This window comes from Passer domesticus, chromosome 6 (assembly GCF_036417665.1).
Source record: "Passer domesticus isolate bPasDom1 chromosome 6, bPasDom1.hap1, whole genome shotgun sequence".
NCBI classification, from domain to species: domain Eukaryota; kingdom Metazoa; phylum Chordata; class Aves; order Passeriformes; family Passeridae; genus Passer; species Passer domesticus.
In genome coordinates, this window is record NC_087479.1 from 29,170,964 (window position 1) to 29,187,198 (window position 16,235).

Sequence of the window (16,235 nt, forward strand, 5' to 3'; positions counted from 1 at the left end):
GTTTTATTTACGCAGAATAAACAACTTGCTATTAAAAACTTTTGTTTTGTTTATTTTTTAGACATGGTATTCCCTCTTGTGTGCAAAGAATGTTTATGTAACTGTGGTTACAATTATATCTCTGAATCCAGACATACCTCAAAAATATCAATAATTAATTAGAACTAGTCCCTGGGTTTTTCTCAGATGCATCTACAGTATTTTCTGCTTGATAAACCTCTTTTTACCTTATACACAATACATTAATTCCCATTCAGATTACACCTAAACCACTTGATTGCAGTTTAGCAAAGTAAGCTGTACACAGTTTTCTAAAAGCTTTTTTTTCCTTATATATTTATTAAATATAGGTCTTAATATTAAAAAAGCATAACTCTGGTACTGACTTTAGTCTTACTAACATATTTTAAAAATTCTCATTCTAAAAGCCTAACCCCAGGTGACTTTTTGGGGTTCATTATCTACAGAGGTATATTAAAAAACTCAAACGAACTAATCAAAAAACATCACTGTAGCAGGTGAGCTGTCCCTTGGTCCACATGGCCCTGTGAGAGTGTGAACTGAAAGAAAATGAACAGTGGAGACAAAAAGAGGAGGTGACCTGGGGAGTAATGAATACTTTGAAAAGCATAAGATACCTATAAACATGTATCCACAGAAGTGACATTGCGCATATTTTGTTCTTCCTTTCCCTTCCAAATAAGCAAGCACTTATGAATAGCCTTAGTATCTGGCTTTCTGCAGAATATTGAGAAGGGTAACAATTCTGCATAGTGCATAGCTGTTTGTTCTGGAATAGTTTTCAACATTGGTAATTAACATGTCAAATAAGCCAACAGAGCAGCAGAAATGTCAAAGTACCGTGGAGTCTTATTGCTAGAAACTCATGAGCTGCTTCATTAGTTCAGATCAAGACTCAAACAGAGTTTTGATTAATTTTTGTTTTAAAAGTCATATAGTTAATCTTACATATGAAGGTAAATTGCTTGAGAAAGTGTTTCTTCTTCCATGCATAATTAAGTCGATACTCACTCATGTCAAAGCAAAATCAACCATCATTTTTGGTATACAAATTAGTAATGAAGAAGTGACTCATAAAGACTAAAAGACAACTGGTAAGGGAAGGGTTAACTTTGGCACTTTTCTTTTCTATTCCCAATGGCAGTAAAGAATGTACAAAGAAATTAAAATAGTTTTCATTATAAAATTCTTTGTAGTTTTTTCAGGTTTAGTAAGAGTTAAATACTAAGTTTTGGGTTGTCTCAAGGGACAACATTGTTCACCACTTTTTAGTTCTTATAGTTATGCAGAAGAACAATGTTAATGTGCTTTGAATTTAAAAAATGGAATCCAAAAACATGTCCTTGTAATTTAATTACCTAATATCTTTATCACCATACAAATCTGCCCACATGCTATATAATCTGCCTATAGTCACAGGTCACAAATGCTTCTGCACTGGCTAAAATGTTTTCTTTTAGGTATTGAAAAATCACGATGTGAACACAACAAGCTGAGAAAAATGCTAACACAAATAACTTCAAAGTGCTGCCTGCTGCTACCCTTACATACAAACAGTAATAGTTAAATTTCCCTGCCCTTGTTACTTTCAAAAGCAATCACACAGTGTCCCATTAACCAGACTTCCCTACATACACTGGGCTGTATTGCTGAAGTTACAAGATCACATAGTTTCATGAAAATTTATGAAGATTACTGCTACTGTTTTTTGCAGTTTTACCTGCACCATCCTTGTTCTAGTTGAAAATAACTCCTCTGACCCTTTGGCATTTTGAATGCATGCACCCTTTAGCAAGAGAGGAGTTTGTGTGCCTGGTCCCTTAGTGGACAAATGATGAGAAGTTGACTACTGGCAATAAGAAAGGTCTGCCACAATTATCTCAGTCCCAAGAGCCTAGTTATCTCATCAACACCACTACAGAAAGGTCTGGAGCTGATGCAGAGGAATCTGAATCTACTTGCAGAGCATGAGATTGCAGGGGAAGGCCATGGAGGCAATGGCAAGGGGAGATAGATATCATTGTATGTAATTTTGGGCATATGAGTATGCACCATGGTGAAAACTTTGCAAAAGGGAGCTGGCCACACAAGTTGTTTTTTTTTCATTCTGTGCCAGAACAGCTCATAACAGCATATTTAGCATAATTATAATGGATTTTTACAAAGCTGTAGATACTTAACACATGATACAGACAGATATGGCATAAGAATATCTGTATTTTTAGGAATATAAGCTTTTTTGTTTACATCTAGTGATTGTAACAAATGCAGGATATCAAATGAATCCATGCTTCCTGGAGTACAAAGGCTAGCTAATAGGTGTGTCCAAAATACCTGTTTCATTGTTATATGGAAAGTCTGCCAGAAAAAACACACAAAATATTCAAACCGCCCGTGTGTATGAAACACTTTTGCATTCTCAGTGGATTTGTCCGCAAAGCAAAGAGCTGTGCTGAAATATGACTAACATGTTTTGCAGTGGAAATTATGGCCTATAGACTCTTACTTCTCTCATACAATCCTGTTTCGATCGGTTAGATTCTTTTTATGTTGTCATAGCAACAGAGGCAGAAACCTTACCACCCTGATCAAAATTCCCTGACATCCATCTTAAGAAGACCTCTAAGCAAGCAAACACTTGCTCTCCTTACTACAATTGCTGACTTTTTCATCTATATCAGAAGTAATCCTGTCAGAAAAGTGTGGTTTCCTACTCTTGAACAAAAACAAGGGATGTTGAAGAAGTTTTTCCTATTCTGGAAGGGGTCAAACTTTGTGTGGGTGCTAGCCATGTACACCCAAAACCGTGTGGGGGTGACAGATGTGAACTTCATTACAGGTGTTTCAGTAGCTTGGTGATTCTTCCAAAATATGTTTGTTTGAGATTTGGGATTTTATTTTAATTTTTTGTGTCACTTTTCTGATTTATTGATGAGCAGTCATTTTTCTCTTCCTGATTAAACACCATTGAATCCTCTAGTTCCTACTTAGTTTCTGCCTAAAATATATTGAATGTTGACTGTGAGAAAGATAAATATACTGAAACAAACAGCAACAATCAACAGACAAAGTTTCTTACGTAAGTCATGAGTCATGACATTGTATTTGGAAAAGATGACGAAGGCATGATCCCAGGGATGCCGGTAAAATTGGGATAACACAATGCATTATGGTGTGCGTGTGGATACTGTCTGCCAGATCAACTCTGTTTACAGACTTTCAAGAAACAATAAAGTAAGACAGACATGGCCAAATTTTAATATAGATTTTTTTTTTTTTTTGGGGGGGGGGGTCATCATCTGTTAGAATGACATGTATGCAAATCAAAACCTATACCTGAATAAGATTTGGGTTTATTCAGCCTGGAGAAGAGGAGGCTCCAGAAAGACCTTACTGCAAGCTTTCATTACCTACAGAGGGCTAAAAGAAAGCTGAAGGAGGACTTTTTACAAGGGCATTTAGTGATAGGACAAGGGAGAATAGCCTTAAACTGCAAAAGGGTAGGTTTAGATTCAATATTAGCAAGAAATTATTTCCTGTGACAGTGGTGGGGCAACGGAACAGGTTACCCAGGGAAGCTGCGGGTGCCTCATCCCTGAAATGGTTTAAGACCAGGCTGGATGGGGCTTTGAGCAACCTCTTAGAGTGGAAAGTCCCTCTGCCTGTAGGGGGAGAGAGTTGAAACTAGATGATCTTTAAGGCTCCTTCAAACCCAAACCATTCTATGATTCTGTGATCCTACTATACTTATTTTTGAAAGTTAAATAGTTATAAAGGAGTGAAATTAGGAATTGATGTCATATTGACCTCAAAACCCCAAGCAGAGTTCTGTGGCAAATAGACATTTCCTCATCTTTGCCTTTAGCAGTGCATAATGGCACACCAATAGGTAGACATCCAAAATATCCAAAATCTTACTCCCAGAGTAAGGACCTATGTGAACCAGGACCTGATCAGCTGCATGATTTCTGGTCAGAAACAGAATTAAGATTCTTAATCATATAAAGAAAGATATAATAATATAATATATTAATTATTAATTTACTGATATTTAATTAATAATACTGTATTCTTTCCTGCAGTAGCAAACAGATGCCCCTAAGGCAAAGAGTGCAAGTTTTATAGAAGTCTTGATGCTTTCTATAGTGCAACAATTCTACAGTTAGCTAAAAAGATAGAAGAAAGAATTTTTTTTTTATTTGGTGTCTATATGAATCAAACAATGAAAAAGTAACAAGTAAGGTAGTCAATTAGCAAATTCTTTTTTCCTAAGTAAAAACTACTTGCCTGAATGTAAATTTATACAGTAACTACAATCCAATGACCAATTAATAGAATTGTAGAAATCTAGATTCCTAGAATTTCACATTCATTTTTATTTCTTTAATGATATGAAAAATAATTAATTTTACACCTTAAAAAAGTGATAATGTATAGAGGCAATTAATCATATTAAATGCTGGCAAGTAGGAAAAAATGCACTGTATAAAGCCTGAAGAACACATACACTAATGTCTGGTGGCATACATGTGTGGACAGCTCATGAATAAGATTCAAGATACATCCAAATATATTTCACATAACTTTTCTCAAATTACTTTACTTATACCTCTGAACTTAATTCCAAGTTTTCATGTTGCTTTCTTAATTTAAATTACATTAATTTAACAGAGTTCTGTGCAGCAGCAGAATCAAATTATAGAGAAAGCCATATTTAGAAGGAGTACTATTAATCCTTCTTTCACAAGTAGTAATATTAAATCATTATACCTAATTTTGTTATTCTAAAAGATATTCTATAACTAGTGATTGTATGTTCACCTAAGGAGTACAGTAAGGATATCTGAGAACATTAGAAGAAAATTACTATATAGACAAGCATAAATACTGTATCATTTACTGACTTGTCAGTCATTTGCTCTATACATGAAAAATCTATCGAAGATTTGTCTCATTTAGATAACTCTGGCCTGGATACTTCAAGAAACATTACAGCATGTGCCAGTTATAAGGTCTGAGGGAATACCAGCCTTTGGAAATTTATTTAAGAGCATCCCTGCCATTCCAGACGAATAAGGAATATGGCTTATTCCCATTGGTCCACTCTTCCACAGAATCTTGTGTTGGTCCTCACCTCAAAGCAATACTTAAAATAGCTATACCTGCCCACAGAAAGAAGAGGGTGCTAAAATAATCTTTACAGAAGAGGAGTACATATCAAAATTTTGAATGCTAAGTAGATGGATTTCTTCTTGCATTATAGCTCTGCAGGAACATAAGAATCGTAATGTATATTATTATCTATGTATTTTTTTGAGGGGCACAACATTTCTTTTCCTCTGCAGTGACCAAATTTTCCTCATTTCTATGAACAGAAACAGTATTCTTCCTACTCTTTTCAGAGTAAGAAGGAATTTTAAGTGATGTGAAATTATCTAGACACTTAAATGTACCTGAAAATCACATTAAATCTCTTTGAAATCTGTTTTTTAAATATAGAAAGATCTTCAAATATATCATCTAACAGTTGCTTCCTAAACAAAAGCCCTTCCTAAATTTTTTTCCTGTTTTAGCTCATTTAGAAAGGATGTAGACCTTACTTCAAGGAAGAAGGAATTCTGAATGCAAATTGAAAGCCCTTTTTGCTAACAACATGAGTGAAATACTATCTGCATATCACTTGAGATTTTGGGACTTTATGTGTCTCAATCCACTGATACAAACAGTGTGATATGAAAGATGTGGAATATTTCAAAGTCTATTTTAAACCTTCATTCTACAGTTTTAGAAAACCATAATAAAGAGAGGTCAGATTTAAAAATAAAAATAAATAAATAAAAAACAGATTACATGTTTTATTGCAGTTCAAAAAGACAAGCAAGGAGCATACTCCTCCTTTTTATGAATAAAATTTTGTTTTGAATGAAAGAAGAAATGCATTTAAGGCAGCAGTACTATTCTTATAATTAATTTGTTTTTCTTATTATTGAAAACAATATTATTTTTCCCAGAAAAACTACTAAATAAGGTTTCTGAAATGTGTCTGTTTCCTACCTCTAAAGTGCTTGGATTAATTACAGCATGATCTGCACAATAGGGAAGAGATAAAACTATGCCAATAAATTATGACACTTCAAAGAAATAAGAGAGGTTATTTGATATAGAATTCTATGAGCTTCACCGTACACAGAGGGGCCCCCAAGGCATTTGAATTCAGTTCAAGCCATTATAGATACATAGAATGCTTGAATATGTCTCAGTCTTGTTGAACACTTTTGAATACATTAGCTGAAACCAAACTGCTATCCACCTATAATAGAGATGTATTTGCATGAGTGATGCGAGAACTTCAAAAGGTTCAGAGTTCAAATTAATTTTGGTTCCTCAGTAAGAAATATCCATGCAGGTGGCATTTCATCCTTTTGAACTTGCAGTCTAATTTTCCTCTGGTTTCCTTCTTGCTCTCAGAAGTTCTCTCAAAACCTGTTCCAATCTTTCTTTTTTTCCTTCCTTTTTATTCATGTAGTGGTGGAAGAAACTGCTTTCTTTCATTATTATCAAATAGCTACTGCACTTCTTTTGTCCTTCATGGTTTGAGGCTGATGTCCTGAAATGGCAACTTTCTTCTTAGGTCTAGAATGTTTGGAAATGAAACAATGAGGAAAACTCTTATGAGCTGTACCACAAGTCTGGAAATTCCTCCCAAGACTGAATAGTGCTTTTGAAATTAACATGCATTGAAGCTCATGCCTTGCAATATGACATTCTGAGCATACCTGGGTGACATGAATCCAAATAGTCCTTCCATCACATTGAAGATTTCCCAGTTCTAAGAGAATATAGATACTTCAACAGAACCTACCTGGCAAAACAGAGAGAGATACACATTAGGTGGCCTCTCTGACACCTCTCTGAGGTGAAATTAGGCTGCATAGGTGGCTTGCTCCAACAGGAATTTTGAATTTAAAAAAAAACTTTAAAAAAAAATGGAAAAGTGAGGGTCCTGCATTTTGGTCACAAAACCCCCACGAAACACTACAGTCTTGGGGAAGAGTGTCTGGAGTACTGCCTGGCAGAAAAGGACCTGGGGTTGTTGGTTGACTCCTGGCTGAACACAATCCAATGTGTGCCAAGGTAGCCAAGGCAGCCAGTGACATCCTGGCCCATGTGGATCAGGACAGGGCAGCCACTGCCCCCTGCACTCAGCACTGGGGAGGTCACACCTTGAATCCTGTGTCCAGTTCTTGGCTCTTCATTACAAGAAGGACATTGAGGTGCTGCAGCGTGTCCAGAGAAGGGCAACAGAGCTGGGGAAGGGTCTAGAGAAGCACAAGCCTGATGAGGAGCAGCTGAGGGAGCTGGGGGTGTTCAGCCTGGAGAAAAGGAGGCTCAGAGGGGACCTTATCACCCTCTACAAGTGTCTGAAAGGAGACAGTAGGAGGTGGGCGTCAGCCTCTTCTTCCACATGTGGCAGAATTAAAAGTGGCCTTAAATAGTGCCAGGGAAAGTTTAGATTAAATACTATGAAAATTTTTTCACCTAAAAAGGAAGCACATCAGTTCTTTATGCCTGCTTCTAGAATTTCCTACATGCCTTGTCAGGCTTATGTGCAGATCAGTGACTGAATGGAAGTTCACTTATTCCTGGAGATAAAATAGTCACAAAGAACAATTTTTGTGGACTTTTGAAGTCAGCAACAATGAATCACTGACTATTTCCTTTGAATATTTTCATTTCCTTCTGATAAGGAAGTAGGGAAAAAGTTAATCAGATTAGGGATGACAACTGGAATAAACCACACTCAAAATGTACATAAAATATGGAAGTTACACTTAGATAGAAAATTAAGCAAAAACAGAAAGAAGACTGCAGAGAAAAAGAAAAAAAAAAAAGTATAAGCTCCCCGGAAAGATATTTCCAAGATATGAAGCCTAGTAAACAGCCTGATTTTTATCCTGAAGAAATTAGGACCAGAGATCTGTATTTTAGATACACATAGATTCTCTATAACTTAAGAACAAACTAACTGAAACCAGAAAACAAATTTCAAATGTCGAGTCATCAGCAAGACAGGCAAGGTTCTGCTTACTAGATAGACTGACACTTTTTTTCTAAAAATGGCTTTTATTCACATTGCTCTCACAAAATCTCTAAAGTGTGCATTATATAACTTGTTTGCAGTCTTAATAACCCCTTTTCAACATGTGCTTCTGGTGCCATCCACAGGAGTTCAAAAATCTGTTTCAGCCACCCACACATGTTTAAGATCTCAGTGCTGTATTGCTATATTCCTGCATCTCAGTAAAAGAAGTGATTCGTGTTTTACTAATAGAAAAACAACAAAGGGAATTATTTACATGGGACCCATCTGGGGAAGAGATGGTGAAGGTATTCTTGAGAACTAATTGCCAAACAGTCCTTGAGCTTTAAGGAAAGAAATGGACTGAATTCTTGACAAGAAATTTGTCAAGGAAAACAGCAGCATTTTTAATTAACGTCAAAGTAGGGGAACACTTTGGTAAAGCTAGTAAAAACATATTTTCAGTAGATCTGGTACAGAGGTAGCTTTGATATATGTCTCTGCAATGAGAAGTATGACACAGCCTTCATTCTCAGCAGTGATTGCCAAATATGTAATTAAAATAAAAGCGGTGTTAGAAATAACTACCCATTTTCTTGGAATACATAAAAAATGATCTGGATAGTTGTTTTCAGGCATGAACAGGAAGGATCAATATGGTAAACCACTACCCTCTGTAAAGACAATCTGTGGTGTGCAACAAACAAAGGAAAAAAGAGAATGTTTTGTCCAACTATTTTATAAGACAAAACTCTGGCAATTATTGTTGTTCAAATCTCACTTCTTTCCATGTGTGGAATCCTGACAAGTTAACTTATCTGTGATGCACTGACCATCACCAAGGAAGAAATTTTCTCAGCTTCAGAACACTGAATATTGTAAATTATAGGAGCTTAAATGTAAAAACAAGAGCAAAACCTGTGATGACTGGGAGAGCAATCACAAGGAAGATTAGGCTTTGTGGAGGAAGCAAATTACTGGAGACTCAGTATGGATTAAAACACAAAATAAGACAAAAAATTTGTCATTTTCCATTGTTTCTTCAATGATATATGCAATAGAAAAATATTTGTAAATGTTTATAAAATGCATGTGCGCACACACACAGCTGAGGGCATAAAATTCCTTCTATTATAATGATGTGGAAAAGAAAAAAAAAAAAGGTAAATCACTCTCAAACATTAGACAAAATTAAAATTATATAAACCCTAATAATCCTTCTGGTTTTGGCAGGTTCCAGTTTGGGCAGTCCTGTGGTAATTATATAAAATAGACATAAACTTCTTTCAGGTGAATTCAAGAGTTATTGAAAAAAATTACTAAAATTAAAGGAATCCCAAACTCTTAAGTATTTCTTGTGGTATACAGTCACAATTTTCCTGGCTTACAAAAGTCAGGAATGCCCAATGGATATAATCATGTATAATAATATGTTTCATTGAAATAAAAATTGTGAAAAACATTTTTCTTTCAAATCACGTGTTTTGCAAATCCAATTATAGCTGATAATACATTTGGGTGTACCTTGTCTAGGAACAAAATTGTACCTACACCATTTGTGTCTCTATATCAACACAAGGCTCACAAACACCTTACAGTAAAAGTCTCCTAAGTACCAAAACAGCTCAGTATCACAGACATTGTTTCAAAATATCCTTGGTGGCCAGTCTAAGCCTATTTCAATCCAATAAATTGGTAGATCACAGATCCTGCTTTCATTTCAATTTTTGTCTATCAGTGAGGTCTCTCCATATCCCAATGCCCTCTGAGTTCAGCAATAAAGCCAACACAAGCCAATAAGATGGTCAGCAGAATGGGTAGCTATATGAAAAGCTGGATTTAACCTGTGTAATTATAGAAATTACAACAGAATTACCCCATAATAATTTTTATAAAATCATCAGTAAAACGGAAAAGGCATACATACAGAGTAAGGATGTCCCTCTTCTTGGATAGCTCCTGTTTTTCACATTGATGCACCACGTACCCAGGTAAGAAGGATGTTACTTCAAGAGAAGATGGGTAGTATGCAACACATTTCAAAGTAGTAATTTTTGCTGAAATGATGGAAGCATATAATAAAATATAATTGTATATTATAACCATTCCAACTCTAGCATTAAGTAACATTCTGTTCATTTTGGTAATTCTCTCTTTAATTTTAGCTTTGCAGAAGTGGTATGGCAGGTAAATGCAGCTATTTGGATAGGAAAGGAGCATTCAGTGATGCCATTTTAACACTGAATGATACTTTTTTTGGTGCTGTCACTGCATTATCCACAGCTATGATGCAGCAAATCTGAAAGGAATAGTTCTTTACTCCATTTTCTTCCATTGCTCTGTCCTTGCTACCCTGTATACTCTGTTCACAAATCAGAGAGTTTGCAAAAACCTTCTGCAAACAAAATAACAATTTCACTTATGTTCATACCTTGAGAGGTATCAGAGAAAGATGAGCAGTTACTCATCTCATGCCCTGTTTTCTCTTCAGATACTAATATACCTGGTCCTGAAATGATGAAGTTGCCTTTTACAAGCATTTTCTACTAAGTGCTAGGGATTTATCTGTGAGCCCTAACATGAAAGATGCTGTGAATCATGGTTATTTGTTGGTGCACTGATTGCTGCTATCAGCTGTGTGTGCTTCTGGCCAGGGAGGCATCATAAAAGCCATAGAAAGTTAGTCATAAAAGCAAAAAACTACACTATTATCTGTAATAGAAGAAAAAAAAAAATCTCTGTTAAAAACATTTGTTTTACAAAAGCAAAAATTGTGAACAATCCACTTAGTAAAAAAATTATACATATGTAGCCTAAACAGGGCATGTCAGAGATTTTGTGTTTACTGTATATGCAAACCCGTGTAACTGAGACGTAATTAGTATTACAACAGATGTGTTTGTGTTTGGGGGTGTGGGTGCGTGTGTGTGTCACATCATCTTTGCAAGGTCAGGGAGAGGAATTATTCTCCCTTAATCATAGGAACAGATCTACATAAAGATTAATCAGAAAGAGAGAAAGAGAGAGAGGGAGAAATGTTGAAAATCCAGCTTGAAATATCAGGAATGTTAAGGATTTGTTTAAAATAGACTATACTTTCTCAAACCAGGTGTTTTAAAAAAAACCCAGACTTTTGGCTATGTGGTAAACACCCTATGGTTTACATAGTGTGTTTATGTCATATGGGAAAGCATTGTTAAAGGCAAGTAATAATTCTCTTTTTCATGGGAAGAAAATGATGATTTTAACAATTAAATCAATACCTCTCTTCTAAGTTCTTAATTTAAAATCTTTAACTTATCTACAAATGAGAATGGAATCTTACAGACACGATTCACCTTCAGAAGTCTCCCACGCTGTGTGGATTTGCTGATACAGCTATACAGGTTAGCATTTTCTAATCTAGACAAAGCATTCAGCTTCAGTGTGCTCTGCCTGTTGATGCACTGCATCTGGGAGAGAAGGGGAAGATTATTTAGTTTCTCTAACCAAGTGTAGGAAGGAACAGCTAAACACAGAAAAAATCTACAGAGAAAAATTTAGTTTTATTATTTGAATATTTTCATGTTTACAGACTAATACCTGAATGTTTTCCTGACTGCAGCTTTAAGCAAAGTATATTAGGCTTATTATGTTGGAGGTATTTTATGTCTTTCAGATACAGGAGTGCATGTGAAAAAAACAGTCCGAGGAATTCTCCGCAATGCAGTTTTACATAAGGGCCTGTAGGAGCAGGCAGAATGTTATTAGACCATAAAAGCACATCAGGCTGATTTATGGTTTCTGATCAAGGTTTCTGTGAAAATTACTCTGCATCAACAGCTCAAGGTGACTGCTACCATTAATGTGTGGAAAATAAATGAGGTGGGGAGACTGATATCAGAGGAAGTAAAAGGAAGCGCTGAGCCAGTTTATATAGCACAGGCTTCCCATTTTGTTTTACAGTGCATAGAAGGCTGTCATCAAAATGATTGCTTTGGGGCAGAAAAAGCAATTCTTGATAATTAGATCTTATGGCAGGCTTTCTTACATCCGGTATATAAGAACCATCAGGTATAATGCCTTCCCACTATACGTCACCCTCTCCTCTGTCCTGTAAATATTCTTAGGATGCAGAAAATGAATACCTTGTCTTTTTTTTTCCTGAAGTTATTTTCCAGAAGAAATAAAATTCTAACATTTCACAGGAGTCTCACTGACTGGGACTATATTACACATGGTCTGATAACAATTTGCATTTTGACCAGCATTACAGTAAATACCCGACATCTTTTCCACAGTCAGTGTCCTTGTATTGTATGTTGTTTCATTTACCAGTGCAGGATTTTTTATGCCACTCTTATTTTTATTGAAAACATAAAACTATTCTGCCTATTTAAATGCAAATTCATAATGCATTTTTTAAAAATAATTAATTTATTAAAATCTAGTTCATTTTATATTAATATGGTTCTAATGCACAGCTATTCTTTACACATAGTTTATTTTTATTAAAAATATACACATATATATCACGTCAATTTTAATTTTACTTTTGTTTTTGTTGTCATTTTGAACAGTCTGTATTATTATTATTATTATTATACTTTCTACATAATGTTCAAGATATTTAAACAAAATAACAATAAAATTGAATCCATCCATGCTACAGATTTTAGTGAAAATGCTAAACTGTGAACCATGGAAAAGTGTATTTCATGCTTCTATATCATTTTTAAAACCATTTTCTGTTATTTTATTTCCAGATTCTAAAATGTTACATGCAGATGTGCAGTGTCGTTTCACCCATTTGCTGAAATATCAGGGCTACTCACACAGCTGGCTACAAAAGCTGATCTGGTGATCACACCGGGCATGTTTACAAAGCAGCCTGTGGAACAAAGACATCCATACCTTGGGGAAGGTCAGGGTCAGGATTTTGATTTTTAGGATAGAATGGCACACTAACTGCATATTGTTTTCAAAATGGACTCTTGATTCTTAACCCAAATTTCTTTCAAGATACTGTCACAATAAAATGTGATAAGGTTTTTAGTGCATGATACTAATTTATCTATAGAATTCAAAATAGTAATTTGTTACTTTTAACAAGGTTATTACAAGCTTAAAAATTATTTTAACTATTTGTATTCTTCAGATGTATCCTGAGAGAAGAAGGACTCCTGTTTGTGTGCAAGGGTGATTAGTTTGTACTGTTAATAGCATGGATTTCCTGGTACTTAATTGAAAGCAGGTGGATAATTAAAACCAATGTGCCGCTAATCAAGAGTCAGATATCAGGTGATCATGAGGCCATGTTTGATTCTGTTCAGGATAAAAACCCAACTGCCAGGTCTGTTAGCTTTAACATCTAGAGTGAAAATGGTGAGGAGGGCTGGTTCTGGGAAGAACATAATTAAGGTATCATGCACAGGTTCTAAGACTGTCTGGTCAAGATCATACTATGGGAGGTTTTGGATTGTTGTTTTTTTTTACTTAGTAATCATATGGTTTTGTTTTGTGAGATTTTTCTGGTCAGTGTTAAGGGTGTTTTTTCTGAAAATAAGAATTGAGAGAAGTCTGAATCAGTTTCTTGCCTGTCCTTGTTTTTCTGCAATGGGCCTTGTTAATGGTAACACATTATGAAATGTTAATAAAAGTATGTGGTACCCATACTAAAGAATTGGTAACCTCCAAAGATCACTTTGGAAAGCATGATAATGCAGAAAAAAGATGGGACAGCTGTTTGCAATAGTGTGTGAGCAATAACTAGTTTTAGACTCTTTCCTATGCTACAATTTGAGTTGCATTTTGCCCTTGACAGTGTGCTCATGCAGAGCAGCATGGTGTCTAGATGCTGTTGGTAAGTAGGTTATTTTCCTCTTCCAAACCTAGGAAGAGGATACACAGTTTTTTGCTAGGGAGAAGATACACAGTTTTTTCTCTGCTACAGAAAGTTACAACTATGCACTGGGAGTCATATCTCTCTGTTACCTTTAGGTGTTTCTCTGTCTCATTTCTCTGCTCATTTTGGGCTACTGTTATGATCCTATAGCTCATATGTATTGTTCTTGACAAAATTATGTTTTACTTATAGGTTTTATGTATTGCAAATTACTAACTGAGTGCTGAAATGTCATTTTGATTAACTCTTTTCCCCTTTCTCTCAGAATTTTTTAATATACTTGATTATTTAAAAAAGCAGACAATGAATATGTATAGTCTGTTTCAAAGTGATTCAATTTTGCTGCTATTTTTTTAACTGTTTTTACTGAACAAATCTACCTTGGTAATATTTATTTTCTGTTCTCTTACAAGCTCCATGTAAAGCTGGCAGTGATGGAAAAAGTCTAATAACTCTTATTATTAAGAAAAAAAAAGGGGTTATGTTTTAAGTCAGTTCTGTATGCTGGTGTTGAGGAAATGTCTCATGTGGTAATTTGTGCTGATTTTCTTCCTGTGGTTTAATGTGGAATAACTTTAAATGGATATTATACTTGATACCTTGTAGGTTTTTCTGGTTTTATATATGGTTGGAAAGAAAAAGTTGTATTAAATATTTCTTATGACTTGTAATGTATAATTTGTTCCATTTACAAATTTTTCAGAAAAAAAGTTAATTTTGAATGCTAGGAAGGAGATAAAAAATACACAAATGAAAAAGGAGAAGTTTAGAGAATCAGTGAAAACTGTAATTTTTTCTTACTTTAAAGACGTAAGAAATGCTTGATTTCTCAATAGTCCTGCATCTTAATACTAGAAAAGATGAAAATTGTTCTCTGTGTTTGTTTAGAAGAGAGTCAAGACTTTAAAAATCCTGTGAAGCTTAATTACCTGTCTCTAACTTTTCCTGGTATATATATATACATATAATATTTGCATAGATGTATCTATAATTCAGTGTTACAGTCCCTTACTCCCAATGGAAGTTTTTAACCATTGTTATTTTGGTATTTATTCAATACCAAATATTTATTCAATATCAAATGTGTGCATGACAAGGATTTAGACAAGTGAGTCATCAAAGTAACAGGCTCTGTAAACCTTTTCTGCAGGGTAGGGGAATTGGCTGCAAGGGCTTGTTCACTGACAGGGTTGGAAGGGTAATTTTGCTGTACCTCATTTGTGTTAGTTAATCTTGACTACACGCTTGGCAGTTCTCTTTGATAAAGGCTTAATTGAACTTGGCACACTTCTCCTGTGGAAAACTTTTGAGGGTAAAGAGAAATAATTCTAAGAAATGTTCTGAGGTACCCATGTTTAAACTTCAGTTCTATACCTAGCTGAGTCAGTGGCTTGAGGAAACAACTGAATTACAGATTTGGATGGTTTTGCAAGGAGGGGGAGAGCAAAAGGCAAATAATAAAAATAATTTATCATATTGCTTAAGGGAGAGTGACCTTTCAGAAATATCATAGTTCTAACAGATGAGGCAGGCTTTGGCAGTCTTTAGGGAAGAAGAAATCAATTACTGCTGTATGGGTGCATACACTGATTTTGCTGAGAGGTCTTGTCAGCCTGGAATGTCATGTTCTGGAAGTACATATGGGTTCTGGTAGGGCTAATGGATTTTGGGAAATGGTGGCTTAAGCCATGATTGATTTCCAGTTAAGTTTGTGCCTGTGAAAGCCTGCTAAAATTCTTTGAATATATTCAGTTTATTTCAGTGCTTGTCAGTACAGCATACCAGACTGGATGTTTAATGTGCTCCACAAATAAAAATAACTTTAATTGATAATAGTGTTTGTCAATAACAATAAATGGGCTGATGACAATTCAGGGCTAAGAGGCACCTCTCAGAAAAGGCAGCCTGGTGATGGGAGCCAAAGACAAAGTGATCCTGATGATAAAACTTATGGTTCTGGAGGTAGCTACCAGGGTACAAACTGCTCCAACCACATCATGATAAATAACTACTTTCCTGAAAAACACTATTTTCACTCTGGAGCAAACCAGGAGGTTTTTAGTGTTTTATGACACAGAAGCTAAGTCTGAAGTAAGCAAGAAGTCAGTGTTTTGGCTTATTCTACCATTTTACAATTCAAATGTGTCTGAGAAAAGAGATGAAATCGATAAATTAAAAGGAAAATATTTTTCAGTAGCCACTGTGAATTGTTTGCTACTGCCACACTTGAGAAAAAGAAGCTTCACCCCC

The 16,235-nt window shown here is 35.2% G+C and overlaps 2 long non-coding RNA genes across 3 annotated transcripts in view; one reads left to right on the forward strand and one right to left on the reverse strand.

The window, feature by feature from the left end:
* Positions 1–5,834: 5,834 nt before the first annotated feature.
* LOC135302114 (uncharacterized) lies at positions 5,835–11,552 on the reverse strand. Its single transcript, XR_010363807.1, has 4 exons — positions 11,440–11,552; positions 10,029–10,158; positions 6,798–6,883; positions 5,835–6,654 (listed from the first exon to the last, which is right to left on the reverse strand). It is a non-coding gene; the product is annotated as an uncharacterized LOC135302114 (long non-coding RNA).
* Positions 11,553–12,830: 1,278 nt separating this feature from the next.
* The window catches only part of LOC135302972 (uncharacterized), a 33,019-nt gene continuing 29,614 nt past the window's right edge, over positions 12,831–16,235 (forward strand). The window contains exon 1 of one of the 2 annotated variants that reach the window (XR_010364516.1): positions 12,831–13,501. This is a non-coding gene — a long non-coding RNA (uncharacterized LOC135302972). The remainder of the gene's footprint in view (positions 13,502–16,235) is intronic. The other variant, XR_010364517.1, reaches the window with a different exon arrangement.